The sequence below is a fragment of the Argopecten irradians genome, chromosome 7, assembly GCF_041381155.1.
Source record: "Argopecten irradians isolate NY chromosome 7, Ai_NY, whole genome shotgun sequence".
NCBI classification, from domain to species: Eukaryota; Metazoa; Mollusca; class Bivalvia; order Pectinida; family Pectinidae; genus Argopecten; species Argopecten irradians.
This window is the reverse complement of record NC_091140.1, coordinates 38,322,835-38,333,029: the sequence shown is the minus strand read 5'-3', so window position 1 is coordinate 38,333,029 and position 10,195 is coordinate 38,322,835.

The following is a 10,195-nucleotide window of genomic DNA, read 5'->3' as shown; positions in this document are numbered from 1 at the left end:
TCTAAAAGTTCCGCGAAAAGGATGTAACCGACCAATCAAAACCACGGAGACAGGAATCGAGAAGGGAAGTAACCTACTGTGAAATTATGTGTTAGAATATTAGTTCGAGTTGTCTTCCTTGGCTTGCATAGGCCTGATGAAACAGTATTGGTTTTTACCTGTAGTGGACACCGTGTTCACACGTAGTACGATGGCCGAGAGCGGCCTGCCATTATTTTTTATAAAATAAAAAATGTCATGACACTTTTTAGTCGAAAAGTGTCGGGCAAATAATTTTTTAATAAAAAAAATTCTGTCATGACACTTTTTAGTCAAAAAGTGTCATGACACATTTTTTTACTATGAGGTAGAGGAATGAGAGGAATGTCCAATGCGATACAGCACCGAAGAGGTAAACGTGGCAAATACAACAGTATTTATCACAATATGAAATAGGAAAAATTGATAATTCCCGATATATAAATATGCTGTATGAGAGAATATTTATACAATCCTGATTAACAAAATAAAAAGCAGTATTTGAACTTTCATAGTGTGTAGGTGTAATATTTCATGCTACATTGTACGTGATCGTTTTTATCTTCTGTATGTATACCTGGAGAAATGTTTACTCAGTATCCAAAATATCTGTAATTATTATATGACTTAATGCTAGTTACTTTATTGAAATAATATATTCGTAGCATAAGTTTTTTTCCCTATAATTAAATCATATTTTATTCTATTAATTCAAAAAAAAAAGAAAATTAGTATTCTTTTCCACCAGAGGGCTCTCCTGTTCAACGAATTGATTACTATCATGATTGGCTTCGTTAGTTCTTTTATTGTCTGGTTACTGCTAAAGTTCTACGGCATGTAAATTACAAGTGTAAGGTTGATATAATCATCACATATAATATGCAACTGCAAAAGATGCATTTGATTGTAAAACAGCGTTCTGAGTTTGGACGAACTTTATAGTGGGAACATTCAACTGGGGGAGTGTGCTTACCTTAGGATTTTTGAAATTACATTTGATATTGGGGTACTTTCAACATCTCCAGTTGCCGAAAGTTTAAAATATAAAAACGACTTTTTTAATGTCATAGAAAACTTTATTGCTTAATTTGGACTTGGTGCTATTTAAAAACAACGATGTTGATACTTACATGTACAATTGCTGGATAGCTCCCTTCGAAACACTGAATGTTGCTGTATAAAACAATGGCCTTGCGTGAAAAATTAAAGGATGACGCGAGAAAGCACAGCTGTAGGATACTCAAAAATTTTTCTTAATTGAGCAAAAAATGTTCATGTCACTTTTTGAAAAGTGTCATGACAGATTTTTTTTATTATCCCGACACTTCGTTTTTATTTTATAAAAAATAATGAAGGCGCTCTCCAAATAAAGGTGTCAAAGTTCTTTTTATAATCCACTTCGTGAACGCTTAATTTATTTATTCCTCCAAATTAACGATCCCGGCTGTTCTCAAATAATTTAGGACAATTTCGTATTTAGAATATCAGTAAAAACTCCAACTCGCGCAAATTTATATCATGAAAGTACTTCACATGAAAAATCATTAATCGTAGTCACTCCATAATGCGAAGAAACTTTTCTTCGCATTAAATAAAAATCTCGCCATTGAAGCAATTTGATGTTAATTTAATAGGACTTTTCAGTGTTAAACTGAAAAAAAAATCTGTACGGTTTTAATGTAATTGCGGAGTACGCTTTTGCATGTGTTATAGTTTTCGACATAACAGATGATTTAATTCAAGATGTAATTAAAGCAGATTAAAAGAATATAAAAAAAATAAATACACCGATAGGTTTCGCTGTGTATTTTTTTCTAACTCGTCAATTTTTATTTTATCGCAAATGATCATGCGATGTGAATAGCGGTATTTTTATTATAATTAAAAATCAAAGAGGAGTAAAATTACACTCATTTAGCTGAACAAAGAACACATGAAGGTAATCATTTAGATAATAGGAAGGCTGAACATTTTATGGAAAATTCCAATAATGACACGTACTTGTTAGACTTTGAACGTAATTCACACAAGAGAATGTCGATTATCCCGCATCTGATAGAAAAAAAGCTGCTTCCTGGCAAAATCTCGCTATTGTACGAGGATGGACGACGTTTGAGCTAAAATAACTGTTGTTTTACAAAATCATGGAATTATTCTCTAAAGCACACAGAACCACACCAACGTGATCAAACTACTCTACATTATTATAGTTACATACGAACCATCAATTGCAACGTCTCGATAATTTCCGGCAATCTTCGGAAATATGTCATCTCGAGATATTTCCGAAGATTGCAGGAAATCCGAGAGTTGCGATTGACAGAACCGTACCAATGTGATGTACATGTACATATGTACTGTATCTAATTATCACAGAACCGTACCAATGTGATGTACTTGTACATATGTACTGTATTATTATCACAGAACCGTACAATGTGATGTACATTATACACAGAATTATACCACCATGTGATGTATATGTACATATGTACTGTATCTAATTATCACAGAACCGTACCAATGTGATGTACATGTACATATGTACTGTATATAATTATCACAGAACCATACCAATGTGATGTACATGTACATATGTACTGTATAATTATCACAATTATACATCTTCTTAAAAAACTAAGAAGCTGTCGTACAGCATTATTTGTTAGTAAGCACACATAAGAAGGTTTGACGGATAGTTCGGCACACATAAGTTGGCATAAATCTTGTGACAGTTCATTATTGAAATATTTGTGTACGCATAAGATTTTGTTTGTTTGTATTGTTATATATTTAGCTAGTATAAGATACATGTAGCTAGAATTGTATGTTAGAGTCACAAAAAAGCCATGTTAGGGCCTTAGCTACGGTTACTAAACTAAAAAAAAATGTGTGGCGCTAATTCAGCCACCGCATTGGATGTGATCTCTAAGATGTACATAATATAACAAACATTAATATGTTGCCAAGTTTTCCTTTCATTTTTGTATTTTGGTTTCCTTAATGCATCTGTGTATTGGAGTCACTGCATCAATACTTTTCAAGGTGAAAATATTTATTTTATAAATATGATATAATATCGTCTGTCCGCCTGTGGTATTTTAATCGCCTTTACAAACCACATTTATCAAACTTGTTGTGTAGGTAGATTTGGTTTCTCCGGCGTATTATTTTTAAAAATGTTTTCAATCCATAAGTCATCTCTGTGGATCTAAACAAGTTTAAATAAATTTTATTGTCTATAGACTCAACTCGATCATTTTGTATCTTATCATATACATAACGCATACAATTTCTGCCCGAGACATTTTATGTATATATAAATGTTCAGGAAATATCAGACATAAAAGAATAACAAGTCAATCTTTATTTCATAGACATGTTTAGTTCACTTTCGCTATCGGTGGCGGTAAGGGAATTAACTCTAACTTCCCCACATGATATACCTATGGGTACAAAGGAAGAAATCAGAGTTATCGGAATTGTTTTCACAATTAAAGAAATAGAGTGAAATGAAACAAATCCAACACGTTGTAAGTAACTATATAATTACAAATTAATTTATTAATATTTGAAACGTAATTCAAATGTTTTCTGTTTAAACAATTAGAGATAAATCTTCAATAAAATGCGCAATGATATCTAATAAAAATATGAATAGTTCGGAAGATTGATTTTTATTTGTTATATATTTTGATGGTAAAATCAATGGATATCACTATTCGTTCAAACACAGGTGCTCATCGTACCAGCGTGTAATCAAAGCTCCCCCTAAACCCTGATTGGCCTGACTGTATTTTACTGCTGCAATTGTAGAGCGTTGGCAGTGAACTGATAATTCCCTTGTCTCTACGTTTGCGTTAGTCCTTCCTAGGTGAGTGCAAAGGCTTTACTCAATACTTTCTGTATATTGTTGAATATAGAGAAAACTGTGTATACAGCCAATTGCCTGTGGTGGTTACATTGGAAGTCACACATAGCACCTACAATGAACCACCATGGAAACTCGTTGTGGTGGGACAGAAGATTTTCAGGTGAATGCCACCGAGATATATGGTGAACGAGTGAAACGCAGGAATAATAACGTCCGTTCTACATCTGTAAAAGTGTCCAGAAATGTAGGGACATCGATACTGATTTGAGAAATGAGAAGGTTTTGAAATTTTACGACTGAAGACACATGGCGCCGAAGAAAATTGGATTGGAATACAGGTCAACTGAGACTTGGTGCTGGTTGAAACAGAATCTTGGACCATGTACATTGTATTGCAATCTGTTCTAAAAAAATATTTTACTAAAGTAAAGGAGGTAATGAATAAGTCATGGACATATGCTTTTTAATCAGTTTGATCGAGTTGTGTAATTAATTAGAGTTTCTTAAGTTTTATCAGTATTAACCATTATGAACGTAAGTTAATCTATGCATTTACATCTAGCATTAAACGGTAATTACCCGTTTCATACACTCCGTCAGTGCCTCCTTTTTTAAGTAAAACAGATTGTTTAGAGTAGATTGCAATATAATGTACGTGGTCCAAGATTCTGTTTCGACGGAGCGACACGAAGGGAGGTAACTTAACTCTAGATTTGGTACTGTAGTTCTCTCCTTGGGGAAAGTTCGTAAGTGGCTTCCGAAATTGTAATTCTTAGTCATTGCAATGGCGATTCGATAAATAAAAAAATAGTCGGGGAAAGTGATACGATAAAAATGTAACTCCAATAAGTTCAACACAACATGCATAGATGATTGGATAATGAAGGTATTAACATTTGTAGATCGACCTGTTATTCCAGCGATTCGTGACAAATATATATGACACTGATAGGGGAGATCCTCGGGAGTTCGAAAGCTGTAGGTTGCTGAAGACAAAAGGAACTTTTTCTATCGACAAATAATGAACACGATTCTTTACTTTAGCAGCTCCTTTTTATACAATCCATCTAAAGTTAATTAATCATCGGTATATTTTAAGCAAGATTTTCCTGAACAGATAAGAACAAATGTAAAAGGCTTCTTTTACTTATATCGTGGTCAGAAATGTGGTGTGAAGTGTTATTAATGATATAAGAAATTTATTTTTAGAAGTTCGACTCAAAGAAATTTCGAAAATGCGAATCTACATTACATTTAATATCTGAATAAAATGCTCGCATGCATACCCTAATTATATCATATTCTATTATACAAAATAGACACCGGTGGTGCAATATCAGAGTGCCCAGGCTACATGTATATTAGTTCAATACATTTTGACATATACACATTGTACTTATATTCATGGGGATCTAGTCATGTTTAAAAAAAAACCGATAAAAAACATACAGATTTAACGTAAATTGTAAAGTTCTCCTAACAGGTCATTCCCAAGTCTCTATATATAACACATCTACGACGTTAAATTCACAAATGTTACATGGATAGAGAAATATCAAATAATACAGAAAATAACATTGCCGTAACACTCGATTCGACAAGAATAATTTGCCTGCCATTTTCTCAGACAAACTGATTTGTTTGAAAATATTCAGACTCAATAAAATTTGCAAGCATGCAATTTTGACTTGCGCATATGTACTCTTTTACTATAAATAATGGGCTGAAATGTGCCATAAAACTTATATTTCCACTTTTTATCTACACATGATTGAAGCGAATAGGTGAATTAAATCGGTGTAACCGTCCAAATCTAGATCTACCAAGATCGGCTACTCCCGGCAAAATTCGTAGGAACAAACGAATTCTACGAATTGAGCCGGGAGTAGCCGATCTTGGTAGATCTAGATTTAGAGGGATTAGGCCTACTATCTCTCTGAAACGGCTTTTAATTTTTTAATGGGAACGTAAAACAAGAATGATGATTTGATAGAGTTATAAGAGTTATCAGCTTACGTTCTCTCTATACACTTATAATCACCCGAACAATTTAATTAAAACAAAATTAAATGTTAATTTTCATAACGTGGGTCGTCTTATGTTTCCCCGTCGTTGTCCCTATAATATTATTAGTTGATAATCGCTGCGCCAAACCGCAAAACAAAGATAACGCAGGAAATCTTGCATTTGTTTGGTGTTGTAATCTCATCTTAAGCCATGGATGTAAATATTCTTATGTTGCCATTGTTTTTAAGGAACTTTTTTTTTGGTTTTGTTTCGGAAAGGTAGTAGACCTTTCATTGTTTTTTTTTTTAACTCTTCCAGAGATATAGAATCTTTCTATATTTTCTGACTCCTTTGAGTAAAAAATCTAATAACATGCATGGAGATATTTCTAAAGCCACAATTGCTCATTCCAATTTTCTTCAACAAATGTATTTTTACAATACAATTGGATTGTTGGCTAAGATTCTTTGCAGAAATTTTGACATGTATTTGATTTAGTAATCTTTTCAAATCCATAAGCTGTTAAAATTATTCAAATGCACAGACATTTGCAATTACAGAATTTATTAACTGCTATAGTTCTGGTTTTAATGCTTTATGCTGTAAAAATGTGAAATTGTAGACCAAATTTGGCTTGTTAGTGTTACCACAGGGACTTGTAATAAGATCGTGAGAAAGTCTGCTATGTATACATGTGTATACTATATAACAGGACCTTTATATATGTAGTATACACAAATTACTAGTCCCTGTGGTTTGACCATGTGCATTCTGTATTGTACAGTACATATGTGGACGTAAATATCACATCACGATATTTGGCAAAATTCGATTTGAGGTCTTATATGACTTTGTAAATTTAAAATCTATGCATTGAAAGTACTGTAGTTCTCCAAATGTTATTAACTTTTGATTGTAAATAACATAATTAATGATCTAATTGATTCGTGAGTATGAAAATGATGTAACATGTGCATATAACTTTAAAGGTTATATGTGTGTTGCTAAGTTTCTTGCTCATTATAGCCAAAAGAGCTTTTAATATTTTTTAACCACCAAAAATTACTAACAATACTTTCAATGCATTCAAATTGCATAAAGAGTTTCTTACAGAGCTGGGAACGATTTTTGGCAGTATTTCCAAAGTTCATTATTAGTACATTCCATCAGAAATGATGATCATGATAAAAAAAAACCTTTATTTTAGGAGGGTTACATATTAAGTACAGTACTAATCTTACATATGGCTCTCACAACAAAACAACCTATATAAGAACAAACATGTAATGCATTTATTTTGTCAGAAATGAAAATTATTATATTGTAATCTTTCATTCAAGGATCTAGTGTCTCTGATACCCTTAGGACAAGAACCAAGTTGTGGTCTACAATATCATTTTTTTTTATTGTTACCATCTAAACATACCTAAGACATTTAAACAAGAATTTTTATGTGCATATATTCTGTATTGCAACTTAAGTTTTTAAAGCATCCTACACGTTTGTCTATCATTTTAATGATTTTACAGCTGAATTCAATAAACGTGATGGTTTATTTAAACAGATTACTGAAGATAAACAACATGTCAAAAATTTCACCCATTTACAATTATCGAAGACCGAACTTTAGAGAAATTATTTTCAATAAATGAGCTTTAATTCTTCCAAATGAGTAAAACTGTGATCAATGTCATCATGACTTGCATGTGGACTATTTTGTCTTTTAGGCACACTACTCACAGTCTCTCAAATACATTTGAATACATTATGGCATCAATATAAGATTTTTTTTTCAAGTCTTTCTTCTGAACATTGGAACTGGTTTTTAGGTAAAAGTATGTCATTTGAAAAAAAAATCTGAACAGCCTGAAACAATATATTGGCTTGATTAGGGGAAAATTTTAAAAATTTGCAACTTTAACCATGTGACCTTGGAAAGAAGTACAGTTCAAGGTCAATCATTTGAACAAATTTTTAGCCCTTTTCATCAGTATGTTTTTAACCCATTGGTCAATGTTCTGTTTTTTTTTATTTCATTATTTAACATAGAATTTATTCACCAAGGCTAAAAGACTTAAAAATCTTGACTAAATATTTGAAACATTGTTCAGATAATGCATTATATACAACTTTTGAAATATGTATATTAACCATATCTTTTGTAGCATGCCTAAGAAATCACATCAATCAGTCCTGCAAAACTGGAAGATGTTTTTCTTGATAAGAATGATAAATATACTACACCATTTTATAGCTAAAAGTCTTTTAAGATACAATATTACAGATATTCCTTGATAAGCCAAACAGTTGTCCATATAACAATTAAGTTTAATCTGATTTTACAATAATTGCTTAAAAGCATTTTCAAATATGATTAAGTTATTGTCTATCATTGTTTCTACATGAATAAAAATACAATAAAATTTGATCAGGCTTACTAAGAAGTAAGAGGATTTTAATGTTTGTTTTATAGATATTTTAATAATGTTTGAAGACTGATGTTTTCACACATTTTCTTATACCAGTATCAGTTATAAAATTAGGCTAGAACGAAGGGTTTCTACATGCATACAATGCCTGTTGAAAAGATAAGCTTTAAATTGTTATCAGTAAAAAGTAAGAACAATTAAATTGTGCAGCAAAACTGATATGCTCCTTAATGTGTAGGCATTACTAATGCCAGTTAGTGTTATAAGATTTATTGATAAATATTTGATGTTTTCTATTGCTCTGAAATTTGATCTGTAATTTTGAAATTGCATAAAATAGTTTAAATGTAGTACAATTTACTTGTTAAATTTCTAGAGTATATCAGCATGTTGCAATTTGAAGGAAAATTGCTTCACGAGAATTGAATGATGATTTTTTTTTCTCTAAGATAACCCTTCTTGTGAAAATGTTGTAATTGAATAGTTATTTCCAGCTGAATTATGTTTTCAGTGCAAAATAGAACTGTAAAGGATTGAAAATATCTCAATCTTGAATTTTATTTGACTGTCCTCCTGTTCTCTTGGAATTCTGGATTTTTTTTTGTCACATTACATTTTTACCATTTATTATCAGACTTTCTATTCATTTTGGGTCCGAGGTGGCTGAGTAGTCCTGACATATCACTACATGCATTCCAGCTCTGAGTTACAAATTTGAACCCCAGGTGCATGTCGGGCAGTTGCCTGGTACTGACCACTGGTTGGTGATTTTTCTCTGAGTACTTTGGCTTTCCTCCACTAACAAACCTGGCATGATCCTGGCTGTTAATAGGACATTAAACCAAGGACTTATAAATCCTTAACAATCAAACTCTATTTGGGATTATGAAGTCATAGACAAAAAAAAAACCGGAAGGGCATTCTTCATAGACTCAAAGCGTCAATGAAAAAGAGTGTCTGTCCGTTTTTTGTCTATGACTTCATAACCCCAAAAGATATTGAGAATTATGCTTATAATTCAATTCAGATAACTCAGGTACTAATTAGACATAAATTTACTTAATTTTTTTTTTTTTTGTACAATTAAACAAATTAAGTTGTGGCGCATTGATATCTTATCCAATTATTCAGTTTGGCCAATGACTGTGCCGCCTTTAAAATTTCTGCGAAAACATTTTGTATTTATGACGTCATAAACGTGATGTACAATTTTTCGGTCTATGGAAAAATAACCTCAAAGATCTAACCAATAGAAATGAGTGTAACATATGAAATTACATTGTTTAAGAATATAATAGTATGTTTGACTGTAAATGGAAATTAAAGGTGAACACTGGCAATCCTTGACTTATTGCGTGGAGTGAAACAGTACCAATGTTGTATAGAAACTGTAACAGAGCGCTCGTAATTAGAGCGCTCGGCATGCACACGAGGAGTGGGACGACTGGTTCGCCCGTTGTCAGTATAATGTGACTAGGTGGGGTGTGTTGCTTGGTGTGTTTGGCGGCATGCTTCAGTGATATAGCACTATAAAAAGGGCAACAGTTCCACTATACAAGAAGACACAACATGAATATACCGCAGTCTCTCAAAACACGCACCTCGCACTTCACACACGCAACACACAGCATATGTCATGGGAGGCCGTCCTTACATGACCCTGGCTGTTAATAGGACGTTAATTAATCAAACAAACAAACAATCCTCTGAACCCTCAATCAAGCATATTGATACAGATTGGTTTCGTTTTGTTTTCAGAAATAACACAGTTCCTGGTTATAATGTTCTTCTATTTGCTTTTTTAATATTTATATAAGAATGGCAAAATTGGAAGTCCGAATGTAATTTATTCAGCAAACCTCAACCA